Consider the following 17,389-nt stretch of genomic DNA (forward strand, 5'->3'; position numbering starts at 1 on the left):
CTTTTAAAAGAAGTAATCCAAATAGGAATTTGTGAAAATGTGTTCATGGGTCCTAGAAATAGTGGACAGTGGGAATTAACCCCAAAGGAAAATAAACCTGCCTTACATTCCATCCACACTCTCACTAGTAAGTCAGTGTCACTCCACCGTTAGCAGTTCCTGGCCCAGCATATTTTGTTTATTTTTCCATTGGGGCATTAGTATCTCATTCTGCTTGCAGTAGGAAGGACTGCTGCTGTTACACTGCATTGGAATACACTAGTTGCTTTGAGAATGATGCGAGCAGACAGCACAGTTATATAGTTTGCGCAACATTGCTGGGTAATGTATGTGCAGATCTCCATTCACCAGCATCAGAATACTGGCGAAATGTTATTATTCGTAAAGAGCAGATTATCCTGCAGACTACTGAGGAACTTCTGGGCCTAAAAATTCAGTTGCTTTGCGCCTCCCATTAGCGCCCTAAGAGGCCATTTTTGTTGCTGATCGCCTGCCAGCACCTGCCCTCTCTGCCGTCCCCGGTCTCCTCTGCAGCCCCGCTGCGGGGTGCCGGCTGCGCTCCGTGAGCCCGACACTTCTCCAGATTAACCTGTTCATGGAAAGTTGCTAGTACAGAATGCCTGTCTGTTTGATTGCATAAAGCATTTGGGACATTTTCTTGTGAATGGTGATACATAGATTAAATAATTATATATGACTAGTTAGTTTCCCATGGTATTGCTCATGGACAATTTTTCCAATGCATATTTATTTTTTAATCTATCAGATCTCTTGTGGTACAGGCTGATTTAGAAAATATCCTATTTTGTAATAATAGGGATGCTATCAACAAAGTGTGACAGGGACAGCATCACAGGAATTAAAGTGACACTTAGCCCACTATACACAAGAATTTTAATATATTAATAGTAGCTGTCCTGTGGCATTGCTCCCAATGAGTCAAAGGATATGCTGTTTTGCTGTTCCAATGACCATGACCTGTGGTGGATTTTATTGTGCCACCCAGTGATGGGTAAGCTAAAACAAAAAGCTTGTTTAAGATTACTTGCGTAAAAACAAGCTCTCAGTTTGTTAAGGCACTTAAAGGATTAATACTGTATATTTGCATTGCGTAATAATTTTAAGCATTCGGAAAAAGCTCAGTGCTGGTTTAGCCAGCATGAAGATTGGACACTCAGAGAAAAGCTCTGAGGGGGAGAGGGCATGAAATAAGTAGAGGAAAGCGGGGATCAAAGAAAGGTCAAAAAGAGGATGGGGAGTCAGAAGGTGCATGGGGTCAGTGTTTTTTTATATTTATTCATTCATGGGATGTGGGCATTGCTGGCAAAGCCAGCATTTATTGCCCATCCCTAATTCACAGAATCAGAGAATGTACCCCACAGGAAGTTACTCAGCCCATCGATTCTGCGCTGGCTCTTTTGAAGAGCAATCTGGTTAGTCCCACTTCCCCGTTCTTTCCGCATATCCCTGCAATTTTTTCTCCTTCAAGTATTTATCCAATTCCCTTTTGAAGGCTACTACTGAATCTATATCCACCACCATATCAGGCAGTTGTCCTTGAGAAGGTGGTGGTGAGCCACCTTCTTGCACTGCTGCAGTCCATGCGGTGAAGGTACAGTACTCCCATAGTGCTCTTAGGGAGGGAGTTCCAGGATTTTGACCCAGCAACGATGAAGGAATGGCGATATATTTCCAAGTCAGGATGGTGTGAGACTTGAATGGGAACTTGGAGGTGGTGGAGTTCCCATGCGCCTGCTGTCCATGTCCTTCTAGGTGGTAGAGGTCATCGATTTGGAAGGTGCTGTCAAAGAAACCTTGGCGAGTTGCTGCAGTGCATCTTGTAGATGGTACATACTGCAGCCACGTTGCACTGGTGGTGGAAGGAATGAATGTTTAAGGTGGAAGATGGGGTGCTGATCAAGCGGGCTGTTTTGTCCTGGATGGTGTCGAGCTTCTTGAGTGCTGTTGGAGCTGCACTCATCCAGGCAAGTGGAGAGCACTCCATCACACTCCTGACTGGTGCCTTGTAGGTGGTGGAATGACTTTGGGGAGTCAGGAGGTGAGTTAGTCACCGCAGAAAACCCAGCCTCTGACCAGCTCTTGTAACCATAGTATTTATCTGGCTGGTCCAGTTAAGTTTCTGGTCAATGGTGACCCTCAGAATGTTGATGGTGGGGGATTCGATGATGGCAATGTCATTGAATGTCAAGGGGAGGTGGTTAGACTCTCCCTTGTCGGAGATGGTTATTGCCTGGCACTAGAGTGGCACAAATGTTACTTGCCACTTATCAGCCCAAGCCTGGATGTTGTCCAGGTCTTGCTGTATGCGTGCATGGACTGCTTCATTATCGGAGGAATTGCGAATGGGACACTGTGCAATCATCAGCAAACATCGCCACTTCTGACCTTATAGTGGAGGGAAGGTCAAGGAAGCCAAGGTTACACTGGGATTGTAGCCTGCAGATTTGCGGGACCCATGAATCTACTTTAAGAGAGAGGAGCCAATATCACAACTATGCTTTCCATTTTAAATAGCATTGAGCATCGGGAGCCTTTGATTGCATTATTGGTTATTTACCTCATTCACATTTTTTGGACCTTAATGAGCCTAGTGCACATTATGTGCATAGACTCTAAAAACCTCCTCAGTGCACTATATAGTGCTACGTCAGTCCTGCCCAACACCCAATAGTACAAGATGCCAGCATCCGATGCACAGCAGTGCTGAACGTCACATTATCAGTCCATTTTAATAATACATAGGTGCTTAACAACATACAAAGACATAATTACCACACAAGATTTGATCATTATTGGTAAAGAACTGAGTAAAATCTAATATAGCTAATGGCCCAGATTTGCGGTCAGTGGCGAAGCAACGGTACTTGCCATTCACTTCGCTGACAGCTGCCTATAAAATTTTCTCGAGCTTTTGAGCGGAGACTTGCTCTAATCCCGCATCAGATCCAGCGCAGCGGCCTCCATGGCGCATCTGTGGCATCTATCAGCAGGCCAAGCAACAACGAGGCTCTTCAACCAAACAGATTGAAGGCTCCTCACTGAGACACGCAGGCCTAGAAATTCGTTTGCCCCTGAAAACAGGCGCAGGATCACGATGCGCGAGCACCCCAAAGCCGTTCAAAGGAACACAGGCAGCACGCAAACTTTGTGCTGACTGCTGATGAGCATGATTGCGGTGTTCAACCCAGCGCTGAACACGCTGCTGAGTGGCTGAACGCTCAGCAGGTGGCCCAAGTTCATGCGAGGCTCGCACCAATGAAAGCTAGCCTGCACTTCTTAAAGGCAATCTGTACCTCTTAAAGAGGAGATGAATTCTGCCTGCAACAGTTCATTGAACTGGCTGGGGAAGGCATTAAGAAGAGGAAAAAAAAAATTATGTCACAACAGGGGAGAGAGCCTGCACCAAAGTTCTCCGATGCAGCACAGGAGGCCTTGGTGCAGGAGGTCAACTTGAGGAGAGAGGTGCTGTTTCCACAGGGGGGCAGGAGGACCTCAAAGCAAATGTTTAAAGTCCATCAGGAGCAGATAGCTGCTGTGGTAAATGCCAGCAGTTTAGCCCTGAAGACCTGGATCCAGTGCAGGAAGAAATTTAATGACCTCACACAAGTGGTCAAGGTCAGTCAAATCATCTTCAAATGTCATATCCCATCATCTGCACCACTAGCCTCGCACACTGCTCAATGTACCAGACCCCCCATCACTTACCTACCAACAATCTCTACCAAACACAACTCATGCCTCACATTCATAGCTTCAGCTCACCCTCACACACTTAACACTGCTGCAAGCCTCACACCTACATCTCATAGCTTGCAGCTATTCAACCATGACAGGCACATGACCCAAACATAATGCACCACACACACTGACACACTTCCCTTTCTCTTGCAGGAAAAGGTGGCTCTCAACTGACGCCAGTAGGACCTAAATGGCATGGGAGAGGTGTGCCTGCATAATCTGACCCCCATGGAGGAGATGGTGCTGGTCATTATTGGGAGGGGCATCATTGAGCCCGAGGCCAGCGGTGGGGCTGAAAGAATACAAGATGCTGATATTCTCATATATAATCCTCCTTCTCACATCTCACTCTCCCCTCATCCCACAATCTCTTCTGATTTACAATCTGTACATGGAGTAAGCATGCAGCTCTTGCCCACCCCCCTCCCCTCACCATAACCATAACCATACCCTTGTGCCTTTCTCATTTCAGAGACCCAAGAAATCCAACCTGCCCAGCCAGTGGTGCAAGAAGAAGAGGGAGAGGAGAGTGATGATGAAGACGAAACACCATCACTCAATCTGGCACTTAAGAGGGTAGCTTAGAGGTGGGATCTGCATGTGGTGAGTCATTGGGCATGAGTGGGCTGCAGCCAGGGGGAAAGAGAAGCACAGTGACAGCTCTCCGGAGAGCAAGGTCACACACAGGTTCTGCTGCAGAGGACTCAAATGAGGACTTCGATGAGGTGGCCTGCAGAAGAACGTTGATTGTTATGCACAATGAAATGCTTGGTGCATTGGCAGATCTGCTAGAAAGCCTGAGTGCAATGTCAAAGAGCATGGAGGAGTCCAGCACCAGCCTTGCACAGGGCTTTGCACAGAGCTTGGAGCCCATGATTTCCAGCATGGAAGGGATGGGCAACTCTATTAGCACACTTGTGGACCCAGCCATGATGCAGAATCTGATGGCTGGTGTCTCAGCTTCCATTGTAGCACAAGCACAGGACACCCAACGTCTGAGCTGCAGTGGAAGCTCAGACTTCTGTCACACAAGCTCAGACTGCTCTCATGCAAGCTCAACTTGCTGCCAAGCAAGCTCAGACTGCTGCCATCGTGGCTGCGTTTATCAGTGTGGAAAGGGGCTTGCAGGGTGTCACAGCAGTCCAACAATCTGTCCTCCAACAGATGGCTAAGAATGCTGAGACGCTGCCCCAGGGGAGTGGCAATGGCTCCATGGAGCAAGAACCTGTTGTCCTTTCTCAGGATGACAGCATTCGTCCTTCCACCACTGCCACTCCACCAGTGCCCTAGCTGTTGCCTGCCAGCCAGCCCAGACTGATGCCGCCCATCCTGAGGTGATGCAGTCCACAGCCGGGCCTTCTAAGCCCAGAGCTGCTCGAAGTTGTCCTGCAAGGCCATCTGCAGTCACCCCCACTGAAAGTCAGCAGCCTTCCACCAGTCATGCTGCAACCACTGGAGTAGCACTTCACAGGAGCACGTGGACAGGCAAAGGCACACTGAAGACAGACACTAAGGGAATGCACAAAAGTGATTAGTTGACTTTGTTATGTAATATTGGATTGATTGATGTATAAAGTTGGATTGGAATTTTTTTTTGTGTTGACTTTTATTTCAACATTGTGGCCAAGAGGACGCTGTGACGGTCAGTAATAGAGGGAAGGTAAGATGTGGGTCTATTGTTGAATGGGGAATTGGGATTGTGTTCACTGGTACCGTAGTCGATTAAGTCGATCACGGACAGCCTGGGCAGAAAGGGGCTGCCTGGGTTGCCTCCTCCATTCCGCTTCCTCCTCTTCCACTTCTTCCTCTTCCACTTCCTCCTCCTCCTCTTCCACTTCCTTCTCCTTCTCTTCCACTTCCTCCTCCTCCTCCATCTCTTCCTCCTCAACTGATCGCCGTATGCCTAGTGGCAAGGGCTGCGCCCTCATGACGGCGAGGTTGTGGAGCATACAGCAGACCACAATGAATCTTGAGAAGCACTCTGGTGAATATTGCAGGGCTCCTCCAGAGTGGTCCAGGCAGCGGGAGCGTTGTTTAAGCATGCTAATGGTTTTTTCTATCAGATTCCGTGAGCAGCATGGTTCTCAATGTATGCATGCTGCCCATGTGTAGTTGGGTTGGGTTGCGGAGTGGAGTCATGAGCCAGGTGGTCAAGCCACCCTCTGGTTTGTCATGCTGGCTCAAAGGCTGAGGGAACTGTGCACTGGTGCAGAATAAAAAAGTATCATGACTGCTGCCAGGGTACCGGGCATTCACAATCATGATGTGCTGATCTTGGTCGCATACCAACTGCACATTTGGTAACCTTTGTGGTTGCGGTACATCTCAGCATTTAGATGCGGCGCCCGCAAAGCCACGTGTGTGTAGTCTATGGCGCCTGCAACATGGGGAAGCCCACTATCCTAACAAAGCCACGTGCACACTCCGCCTGCTTTTCTCTGGTCAGAGAGAAGGCAATGAACTCCCCTCTCCTGGCATAAAGAGCGTCTGTCACCTCTCTTATGCAGCCGTGAATGGCGAACTGGGTGATGTTACAGATGTCTCCTGCTCAAGCCTGGAAGGTTCCCGACATGAGGAAATTCAGGGCCACGGTCACCTTCACAGCCACTGGCAGCGCTGTCCTTGCCCTGGTATGAGGCTGCAGATCTGGTTGCATGAAGTGGCAGAGTTCTGTGAGCACCTCCTTTGTAAAGCGCAGACGCCTCACACACTGCTCCTGGCTCAGGTTGAGATAAGAGAATTGCTCTCAGAAGACCCTAGGTGGGTAAGGCCTCCTGTTGAGAGCCCTTCTCCCGCCTCCTCCTCCTCCCTCTGTGAGCATCTTGTCCTCTTCTTCGCTGCCTCTGCTCCATCTCCCTGTCATGCTGCAGGCCAAGGGGGATGACAACTAGAGCACCCATGACTGGGAGCAAGTGGTCTGACCAGAACCCTTGAAGTCAGAACCAAGAACTTCTCCACTTGCAGCACCACTCCCTGTTTCCTCACCAACTTTAAATAACTCTAGTTTAAGCAACTAATCTTAGAGTGGTTGCTGATCCCTTTAAATATCGCTGGAGGGCGGTCTTTGCTGCTGCTGAAGGCATGCTCAGCTGTGCGAGGTTAAGGCAGGGCATTAGAGGACGAAAATGGCAGCACTGGCGTCAAATCAGCGTTGCATGCTGATTGACGTCACAATCTGCCTACTCAACATACTTCCGGCACACGCTCCTAACCCCCACCCCACTGCCCGCACCAAGATGGTGTCTGACGCGGCATGCACCTGAAGTGTGTGCGCACAGCGCAGACGCCATTTTCATCATAAAATGGCACCTGTAGCGCTGAAAAATTGGGCGCTACGGAGCCAAATTTAGAGTCTAAACCAGGAAGTATTACATAGAATTTACAACACAGAAACAGGCCATTCAGTCCAATTGGTCTATGCCGGTGTTTATGCTCCACAAGAGCCTCCTCCAACTTTACTTCATCTAACCCATAATCCTTCTATTCCTTTCTCCCTTTTCAGATGCTGTTATTGTTAAGAAATATTTTGATACCTCAGTTGCCAGACAGAAGTGTGTGTGGGAGTTTAATGTAGTATAAAGCAGGAAGTATAAATTAGATTTAAATCATGTACAGAAAGCAACATAAAGATTGGGAAAAACTGATAGGATTAAGAAAGAGAGATAAGAGACAGACAGAAAAAGTAATTAAAAAAAACTTTTATTTTTATTATTTTTAAATCTCCTACATTAATTAACTTCTGAAGGTATGAGACTCCACACTTGTAAATTAAATTTTCAGTGCCAGAGAGGTTGTTTGGTAATAATTATCACTCATTACACCATTAAAAATTCACATATTCCTAAATGCACCAGGCCTAACTTTTTCTGGTATCTTTAGTGGGGAACTAGTGAGCAAGTACCCCAAGTTCACGCCATTGTCTATCGGCGAGTACTGTTAAAGCGCACTGTGTGGAGCAGCAGGGTATCTCTGACAGCAACTTCCGGATTTCTGCATTTAACTACACATGTGCGGATGCCAGAAGTTGCTGTCCAATTTACTCCATTATAACGGTGAGCGCTGTTAGCCTCACTGTTATTATCTACGCAAAATCCAGGCCATTAAGTCTCCAATTGACTTTAGGAATTAGTATGTTCAGTAGGAAGAAAGCAGAACAAAATGTATTTATAACTGCTATAAAAATGATTTAACCTCAGCTATCTCCTAATGGCTTTAGTGGATGACTGAGCAGTGAGCTTTGAGCTAATTAAGGCCTTAGACTAAATCTAAGGGGCTTTAGTCACCTTTCCAACAATTTAGTCACATACTATAATCTCAGAAAGGTTGGGATCAATAAGAGAGCAGTCCAATATTAGGGCCTAGCAAACTCTTCCAATACTGGTACACAAAGCAATTACTGTAATGGTAGATTTGTGCTGGATTTTACAACTCTTCTATTCAATGAAATTGGGTTGATTTATTGATCTTGTACTAAATCCAATATAGTTTGACTTAGGTTTTCTAAACCTTTCTTCAATACAATGCAGTTCATCAACAGTAGCACTTCTGCACTGATTGGAGGTATTAGTCCATTTGACTTTTATACTCTACAATCATCTATTGACTTGACATAAATAACCCTGGAACTTTTCAAACCTAATCCTGTTAAAGGCCCTGTAATATTTATATTATATAAATTATTATTAGTTCCAGCCAATTGGAAAAGGATCTATAGGTTCACAAAGCATTTCCAAACATAATGTAAATAGTACCAGTGTCTGTTTAAGTGCTCATGCATCTACCCTTTCAAATGAAGCAAGGTCCAAATCCATAATAATCTTTTTCTAACATAGTTGATCTCCTGTAGTTTTGCTCACGGAGAAAAATTGATTTAAAATACACTGACACATTTGTTCTTTAGTTTTATGTGAAAGATAGGCGTGTTGTCCCTGCGTTCAGTAAAATCTGGCCCAACAAAGTGCATCCCAGGAATGATAATGTAAAGATAAATGCATAAAATAAAATTATTTTTCTCACCCACCTGGGTATATGTCAGACAGAATGCACTCGACGCAAGCCCAGCCGTTGGCAGGGCCATGCAACTGGAAATGGGGGCAGAAATCCAACCAATGAGCTTGCGAAACAATCATGTTTTTAACCAATCAGCTGGCTCTAAAGTGACACTACGTAGGTATCTATAATATATTAAATGTATTGGATATGGCACTCACTTCCTTAGTTTCTATATCATGACTTTTTGAGTTAAGCTTTCTATGCAACATTTATACTGGGAAAAGCCTGTGTTAACATTTGTCTGTCACACTATAATTGCAGGCCTGTCAACACTAGGTAGCACTGATGTGTCTCCCCTACCTGTCTTCTACCTGCTCAGTTTCTACTGGCCACACAACTCAAGTGTGCCCTGTGCTTCTGCTCTGCTGTCCAACTCAGGCCCAAAAATGTAAATAGCCAACTGCCAAACATAATGGCCCAGAAATTCGGGTCGGGGGCTTCCCGCGGGTGTAAGCCCCCGACCTGTACTTACCTTGCGCGCCGGCAGTTGAGCTGTAGGGCCCCGTGGAATTCCGATCTGGGGCCTGGCCCAGCTGCTGGTGCGCAGTGCTTGCGTATCCCAGGGGCGCAGTTAGTTTGATGCGTCCCCTGGGATCACGTGGGCCATGGGCAGCCAATCAGAGGAGGGAAAAGCCCATTCATAAGATTGACAGGAAGAGCTGTCAAAACTTATAAATACTACGGCCCCAAAATAGCAGTAAACCTTCAAATAATTTTTTTTTTAAATCACACTTTTTAAATAAACTATAAATTACATTAAACAACTATTTTAAACAATAATTTAAATTTTTGGAAAAAATAATTTTATATTCTAATGGGGCTAAAAATAAACTTACCTTGCTTTAAAGTATTTAAAAATAATAAACCTGTGGAAAAAATGTTTTAATTTTAATTAATTGACCAATTACCTTGTAAAAAGCAGGCCTTACGCCTGCTTTTTACATTTCTAAATCCTGCAGGCTTACGATCCTGGGAAAACCTACAAAAAAAACCTACGTTCAAAGTGCACGCGCAGCCTCTCCTGCGCGCGCGTTCGACCTCTGAACCTCTTCGTTCAGAGGAACGGAAGTGCCGGTTTTCCGCGCATGCGCAGTGCATGCAGAAAACCAGCACTTCCATTTGGCCTACGGGTGAGTACCCAGCGCGTACTCACCCGTGGAGACCCGAATTTCCGGGCCATTATTGTTGAAAAAAATCAGAAAAGAATGGTCATGAATTTAAATATAAAAAATAGAAGCTGTGGCCTCAATTTTAACTGACCTGTGGAGTTGGGATTGGAGGCGTGCGGGGGCTAAAGTCCTGAATTCGGGGGTCCCGACACCATCCCGCCCCCATCCCGCCTCCATGTAAGTTTCAAAGGAGGCGGGTACCCGCCCCGCACTGGGACCCGCCTACCCAAGGCGGGAAGGGATTAGTGACAATTAACTGCCTGTTAACAGGTAGTTAACAGGCAGTTTTTAGCCTAATCCCTATTTTAAAGCTTGAAGTGTGGGATTCCCGATGGCTCCAAACCACACCAAGTTAGAGGAGTCGGGCCGTTGGGTTGAAGGACTTGGAGGGGTCGAGATGTCGGTGTTTAGGTGAGTGATGGGTGCATGAGTGCAAAGGTAAGTGTGTTTGGTGTGTCTAAAGTGTGTAAAGAAGTTTAAATTACCTGTACTTGCCTTTTTAGTCTTCCTTCCTCTAGGTTTCGGGAGTCCATCATCTAACTGGCACAGAAAGCAGAATGGCTGCGAACTGTCAAAAGTGACAGCCTGCAGCTTTCTGTGCCGGAGAGATTTCTAACTGAGTCTGTGTAGAAGGACTCAGGTTAGAAGTAAGACTGTCAGTGTTTGACAGCTTCAAACAGCTGTGAAACACTGATATTTCATCTGTCAAAACATCTTGACAGATGAAATTTCAGTCTGTGACGTCACCTGTTGCCGGGTGGCCCTTAATTGGCCTGCTGAGCCCGCTGGGCGGGCTCAACAAGGTCAATCAAGTTAAAATCGCGTGGATTGGCTGCATCTCGATGGAGGTGGGAAGTCCTGCCTCCTTCCCGACTTCTGAGTGAAAATCACCCCCGATGTCTCTGGCTCAACTCCCAACTTGGCCCCACTCCTGGCTCGGATTGTCTCAGAACCATCCTCTAATGGCTCTGCCCCTCTCTAGTCCTATTAGGTTTTATTAAATCATTTAAATAATAATAGAAGCTTGGTTTTTGGCTCCATTCTCAAATCTGCCTACCTTGGGCCTGCCAGCTCCTGACTAGCCCTGCTCCCGGTCCCTCCCACTGCTTTGTGTCCCATCCCCTGTCCTCAATAATTTTGTAAGAAACTTTATTAAATAATAAAGGTTCAGACTTTGACCTTGCTCCTAACTCTGCATGTCTCCAGCTCACCCGCTCTCCTGGCCCTTTCCTGGCTTTAGACCGCCTCATGCTATGCTTGCTTCTGAATTACCCGCTCCTGGATCGGCCTCCCTCTGGCACTATAAAAAAAAATTAAAACACTTTCTGGTCCACGCTCGTAAAAAAAAATTTCCTAGCTACTGCAAAAACACAATCAGCAAAAACATAATGGCCCAGAAATTCGGATCTCCACAGGTGAGTACGCACGGGGTACTCACCCGTAGGCCCAATGGAAATGCCGGTTTCCTGCATGCACTGCGCATGCGCGGGAAACTGGCAATTCCATTCCCCTGAACGAAGAGGTTCAGAGGTCGAACGCGTGTGCAGGAGAGGCTGTGCGTGCGCATCGAACTTCGTTTTTTTTTACAGGTTTTCCCGGGAAGGTAAGTCTCCAGAAGTTAGACATGTAAAAAGCAGGCGTAAGGCCTGCTTTTTACAAGGTAAGTGGTAAATTAATTAAAATTAAAACATTTTTTCCACAGGTTTATTATTTTTAAATACTTTAAAGCAAGGTAAGTTTATTTTTAGTCCCATTAGAAAATAAAATTATTTTTTTCAAAAATTTAAATTATTGTTTAAAATAGTTATTTCATGTAATTTATAGTTTATTTAAAAAATGTGATTTTTTAAAATTTATTTGAAGATTTAGTGCTGTTTTGGGGCCGTAGTATTTATAACTTTTGACAGGTCTTCCTGTCAATCTTATGAATGGAGCATTCCCTGCTCCAATTGGCTCCCCATGGCTCACGTGATCCCAGGGGACGCATCGAACTAACTGCGCCCCTGGGATACGCAAGCACTGCACGCCGGCAGCTGGACCAGGCCCCGGATCGGAATTCCACGGGGGCCCACAGCTCAACGGCCAGCGCGCAAGGTAAGTGCAGGTCGGGGGCTTACACCCGCGGGAAACCCCCGACCCGAATTTCTGGGCCATTGAGGGCAATTTTCTACTGCCAGCTGCCCAATTCTCGCTTGAAAAATGGGCGGCATGCAATTGAAAATCCAAGGGCGGGTAACTCGGCACTCCTTTGATGTCCAAGACCTGCCTGATGCAATTTCAAAGCAGGCCTGTAAATGGGCAAGCAGTCCATCCGCCAGAAACCAGCCTCACCCCTACAACTACTGTGGTGCCTCCTCTCTCCATCACGGAAGCTGTTGTCCCGATCTCCTGCCATCAAAAAGGAATGAAAAAGACAGAGAGAAGTAGAAAAGGACAGGGAGAAATGCAAACAAGAAGCAGAAGAGCAAAGAAAGTGCAATGGAAGCAGGAGGGAGAAAAGCAGAAGGAGAGATAAGAGTTAGAAGCATAGAGCAGAAGAGGACAGAGAGCGAAACAATAACACAGCAGAGACAGGTAAGAGAGAGACCATTATCTGTGAATTACTGTGTGCGTAACACCACAAGAGAGCAACTAATGAGGTAGAGGGGAATTCTGCTTTTTAAAATTTATACAATTTTTTTTAAATCTTCTTCTGTAGTAACTTTATTTTTTTAAATAAACTATCTTTGCTTGATGTAAATGACCTGTAAAGGAAATTATTGCTGTTCAGTATTGATGTGGAAGTAATGTACTGTCCAGCTGTGCTACCCTTGACAAGCAAACACAAACACATGCATGCAGACATTGCAGTTCCTTTCCTTGGGGTGTTCCACTGAACTCACTAAGCCCATTACATCTGCAGACACATCTGTCAGAGAAATGACCATGGGGATATGGAAGAAGCATCATTACTGCTATGCTACTGAGATTACAGTTACTGATTTTTTTCTAAAATCTACTTTTTATTCCACTACTTTCAATTTCCTTTATGCTAAGCACCATTCCCCTGGAAGCTGTAGATTTCCTGCACCTAGATTATCAATGCCACCCTTGCTCCAGCTGCTAGGAGGTACAGCAAGCAGTCTAAATGATTTTTTTCTCCCTGCTTGTGCAGTAATGCTAGGCTTCCTATCTACAACTCCCCCTTTGAACTATATCTGAGATTAGAGCCTCGTTTGGTTCAGGCACCTGTTTTACACCCTGCCCGATTTTATGCTTCATTAAAGTTAACGGAGAGGAAAATCGGGCAAGGTATAAAACAATTGTTCGATCTTAACCTGTTCCATTCCCGCTGGGCAAGTTAAGTTAAAACCCAAGCTAAAGAATCTGGGGCTAGATTTTCAGTATAGACAGTTTTGGGGCGCTAACCTTAGCGCCCGCCCGAAGTTAGCGCCCGCCCCAAAGTAGCGCCCCGTTGCCGGAAATTCAGTGGCTTCGCCCTAAGAGAGTGGTGGAGCGCTAAAAGAGGCGTTCCACTCCTACCTTTAGGCGCTAAGCCGGCGGTCCAGAGGGATAGCGCCCAGGCGGGGCGCAGCGCGGGTGCGGTCATTTTTGCACTGACAGCAGACCCCGTGGTGCCGACCAGCTGTTAAAGGGGGAAGGGACGAATTGGTCTGCTGCCACGCCCTGCACACTGCAGCCTTGCAAAGAGGCCTCAACACTGCTGCTCAGCCCCAGGGAGTCATGGCAACGCCAGAGAAGGCCCGTCAGCGTGCCCTGCGCTTCTCAGAGGGTGATCTGGACATAATGGTCACAGCTCTGGAGGTGAGGCGCAAAATCTTGTTTCCAGAGAGTGGGAGGAATCCAACCCACCATGACTACACCAAAGCCTGGAAGCAGATCGCCCAGAGGGTGACGTTCACCGGCGAGGCCCCCAGGACCCACAAACAATGTCGTAAAAAATACAACGATCTGACCAGGATTGTGAAGGTGAGTAGCCTTTCCAGTCTCCTCCTCATTCTTGCATGTACACCTGACATGATGGGCAAAGGGAGCTGAAAGTCCTATTGGCCAGCCCTCAGCCAGCAGCATTGGGACAGTCATGAGCATCAAATGGCCATTCGGCACTCTACACTTTGGCCAAGCTATTCCACCATGGGAGGCAGTGCACAGTACATCAGGGCTTCACTCTGTCCAAGCTATTCCACCATGGGAGGCAGTGCACAGTACATCAGGGCTTCACTCTGTCCAAGCTATTCCACCATGGGAGGCAGTGCACTCTACATCAGGGCTTCACTCTGTCCAAGCTATTCCACCATGGGAGGCAGTGCACACTACATCAGGGCTTCACTGCGCACTTACAGCCCGTCCTTTCTCTTGCAGGCTAAAGTAGCGTTTAATCGCCAGGCCCGTGCCAGGGGTGGCCGCGCCAAGCTGCAGAAGCTCACTCGGCTGGAGGAGCGCGTGTGTGTGCTCATGGGAGCCCGTGTGATTGTCCCCACAGCGTGCGGTGTATCCGACCCTCCACTGCCTGGCAATGGTAAGGACCTCGCCTTTTGGCCCTCTCGCGTCGCACTGGCCCATCCGAGCTACCTCCTTTGCCACTGTCCCACCAATGCGCTGAATCCCACCAGTCCTAACTCCCTCGCTGACGCCGTCTCCTCACTCTGAAGCTACTCTTGTGCATTCCTGCTTTCAGCTGGTGGCGACCAGGACCCTGAAGCTGCCAGTGACAGCACCTCCGACCAGGAGGAGGAGGAGGAGCAAGCCGGACCTTCGGGGGAACAGTCACGTCCCGCAGGAGAGGAGGAAATGCTTGACACCTCCTCACTGGACGAGTGCCTGGAGGAACTGTCGCAGGGCAATGCAGCTTCTGGGACCAGTGGCGTCCAGCCACCCAGCAGCCGTGCGCGTGGCCCGCGGCCTTCCCCCCAAAGGGGGGAAGGATCAGAGGGGAGTGCTGCTGCTCGGCACACTCGCCGTCACCAACGCGGCAAGGGTCCCCTAGTTCGGCCCCCTCCTCCCCAGCGGGAGAGTCGCGACTCCAGTCCGGACACCTTCACTTCGGAGGAGGTGCAGAAGCTGGATAAGATGGCCGACGACTCGGACCGGCGACACACGGAGCTCATGAGCGTGGTGGGGCGCATGCCTGAGGCCATCGAGTCGCTGGCGACCAGTGTGCGCGAGTTCGGGGCAGCAGCTGCCGCGAGTGGCCGCATGCTGACTGATGCCGTCAAGACCCTGGCGGATGTGATGCGCGCGCACACCAGGACCACAGGGGCACTCACTGCTGCCACACGCGCTGTCTCAGGCAGGCATCGCCAGGGCAGCCGCCGCGCTGGACCATCCCAGCAAGCCGCCCGTCGGCTGATTGCTGCGGATCCTGCAGTGCGGGCCCGGCCGAGTGCCACCGCGCCACAGCACCAGCCAGCGCATCCCAGACGCCAGCTGGCCCACATTGCGCCATCCGTCGCCGCCATTCCCCCTCTGGGGCGTCAAGGGCAAGCGGCTGCAGCTGATGGTGGCCAGGCTCAGGTGCGCCACTCAGCAGGCGGCCCCTCGAGGCCCAAACGCCGTGTAGGCCGCCCCCCAGCGGCATCTGGCGGAAGGGCATCTGAGCCTCAGGCGCCTTCCCCCAGCCTCGCAGCAGCCACTGGGCAGAGCTTGCGAAGGAGCAGCAGGCCGGGCAAGGGAGGCAAAAGGCTGGCCAAGGTCTCGCCCTCGCGGGCCACTCAGTAGAGGGTGTGGGCAGCTTTCCTTTAATATGGCGGTGGCCATCTTTATTTTGCCCATGGTTGTGCTTTTGGAGGGCTTATTTTTTGCGTTAGGCCGACGTTGAGGCCCGGTTTGAAGAAAGGTGGAGTGACTCCTCCCCAGTTTGTGGGAGTGAGTCGTTTGTTGGGCTTTTTGTGGGGCCCGTTTATTGTTTTTGGGGATTCATGTGGGAAGGGCTTTTCATTTTTGTGCAATAAAAAATTATCTTTATTCATGCAGTCTCCATGGTTGTTCTTCTTAGTGTTTGTTGGCTTCGCCGGCTGAGGGCTTGCGGAGCGGCTGCATTCATCTTCCCTCATGGCCCCTGGCCATTCCCTGACAGGGGGCTTAGAAGTACCGTGTAATAAGGTGGCGTCGTGCGGCCCTTGGCCCTGGTCGCTCCCTCCTGGGAACGTACTCCTGCTCCTCCTCCTCCTCCTCCTCCTCATGCTCCTCCTGCTCCTCCTCCTGAGGTGCTGGTCCAACGTCAGGTGGCAGTGCCTGAGTCCTGCGGATAGCCAGGTTGTGTAGCATGCAGCAAACCACCACAAATTGGGAGACCCGGTCCGGCGAATACTGGAGAGCTCCTCCGGGGCGATCAAGGCAGCGGAACCGCTGCTTGAGGACCCCAATAGTTAGCTCGATGATGTTGCGGGTGGTTTGATGGCTATCGTTGTAGGCCTCTTCAGCAGCAGTCCTGGGCGCGCGGAGCGGGGTCATGAGCCAAGTGCACAAAGGATAGCCTTTGTCCCCGATGAGCCATCCTCTTGGGGGAGGCTGTGCCTGGAACATGTCATGCACAGTACTCTGCCACAGGATAAAGGCATCGTGGCTGCTGCCTGGGAAGCTGGCATTGACTGCCATGATGCGCTGCTTGTGGTCACATACCAGCTGCACATTCAGAGAATGGTAGCCCTTCCTGTTGCGATACTGCTCGCCATGCTCCAGAGGGGCCCGCAAAGCCACATGCGTACAGTCAATGGCGCCCTGCACCAAGGGGAATTCCCCGAGTCTGGCAAATCCCAATGCGTGCTGATGCTGGCTCTCGAGGGCCATGGGGAAGGAGATGAATTGGCTTCTCCTTCTGAACAGTGCTTCGGTCACGTGGCGGATGCAGCGATGCGCGCCATACTGGGAGATGTTTGCTATGTCCCCAGCAGCGTATTGGAAGGAGCCGGTGGCATAGAAGTTCAATGCCACCGTCACCTTCACTTCCACCGACAGAGACGTCCTGCACCTGAGCTTTGGCCGCAGATCTCGGCGAAGCAGGTGGCAGATCTCTGCAATCACCTCCTTTCGGAATCGGAGCCTTCTAACACATCGCGCGGCACTCATGTTTAGGTAGGAGCGCTGCTGGCGGTATAGCCTGACTGGGTAAGGCCTACGTGGCCGACGCCTGTAGCCCCCTCTGCCTCTAGCCAGGGCTGCCCCTCTCACAATGCGTCTGCGAGCCCTACGGACATGGCGCTGCAGCTGCGCGTTGGCACCCCATGCAGCCACCATCAAATCCTGGCAAACAGTCTAATTTCCAAATGGCCACTTGCAGCGCTATGGCCTGAGTCCAAAAATACCTGGCTCTTGCTGCTTGAAACCAGTTAGCTATCCTCCTTGTTGTGTCTCCAGAAATGCGTTGCACAAGACTGTTTTCTGAAAAAAGGCTGGCCTTTATACTGGAG

The 17,389-nt window shown here is 49.1% G+C and overlaps 1 protein-coding gene across 2 annotated transcripts in view; it reads right to left on the reverse strand.

Moving 5' to 3' along the window:
* Nucleotides 1-17,389, reverse strand: part of efhc2 (EF-hand domain (C-terminal) containing 2) — a 210,585-nt gene that overhangs the window by 94,515 nt on the left and 98,681 nt on the right. The window lies entirely within an intron of this gene.

This window comes from Somniosus microcephalus, chromosome 14, assembly GCF_052327205.1.
Source record: "Somniosus microcephalus isolate GS21.2 chromosome 14, FLI_Smic_1.0, whole genome shotgun sequence".
NCBI lineage: Eukaryota > Metazoa > Chordata > Chondrichthyes > Squaliformes > Somniosidae > Somniosus > Somniosus microcephalus.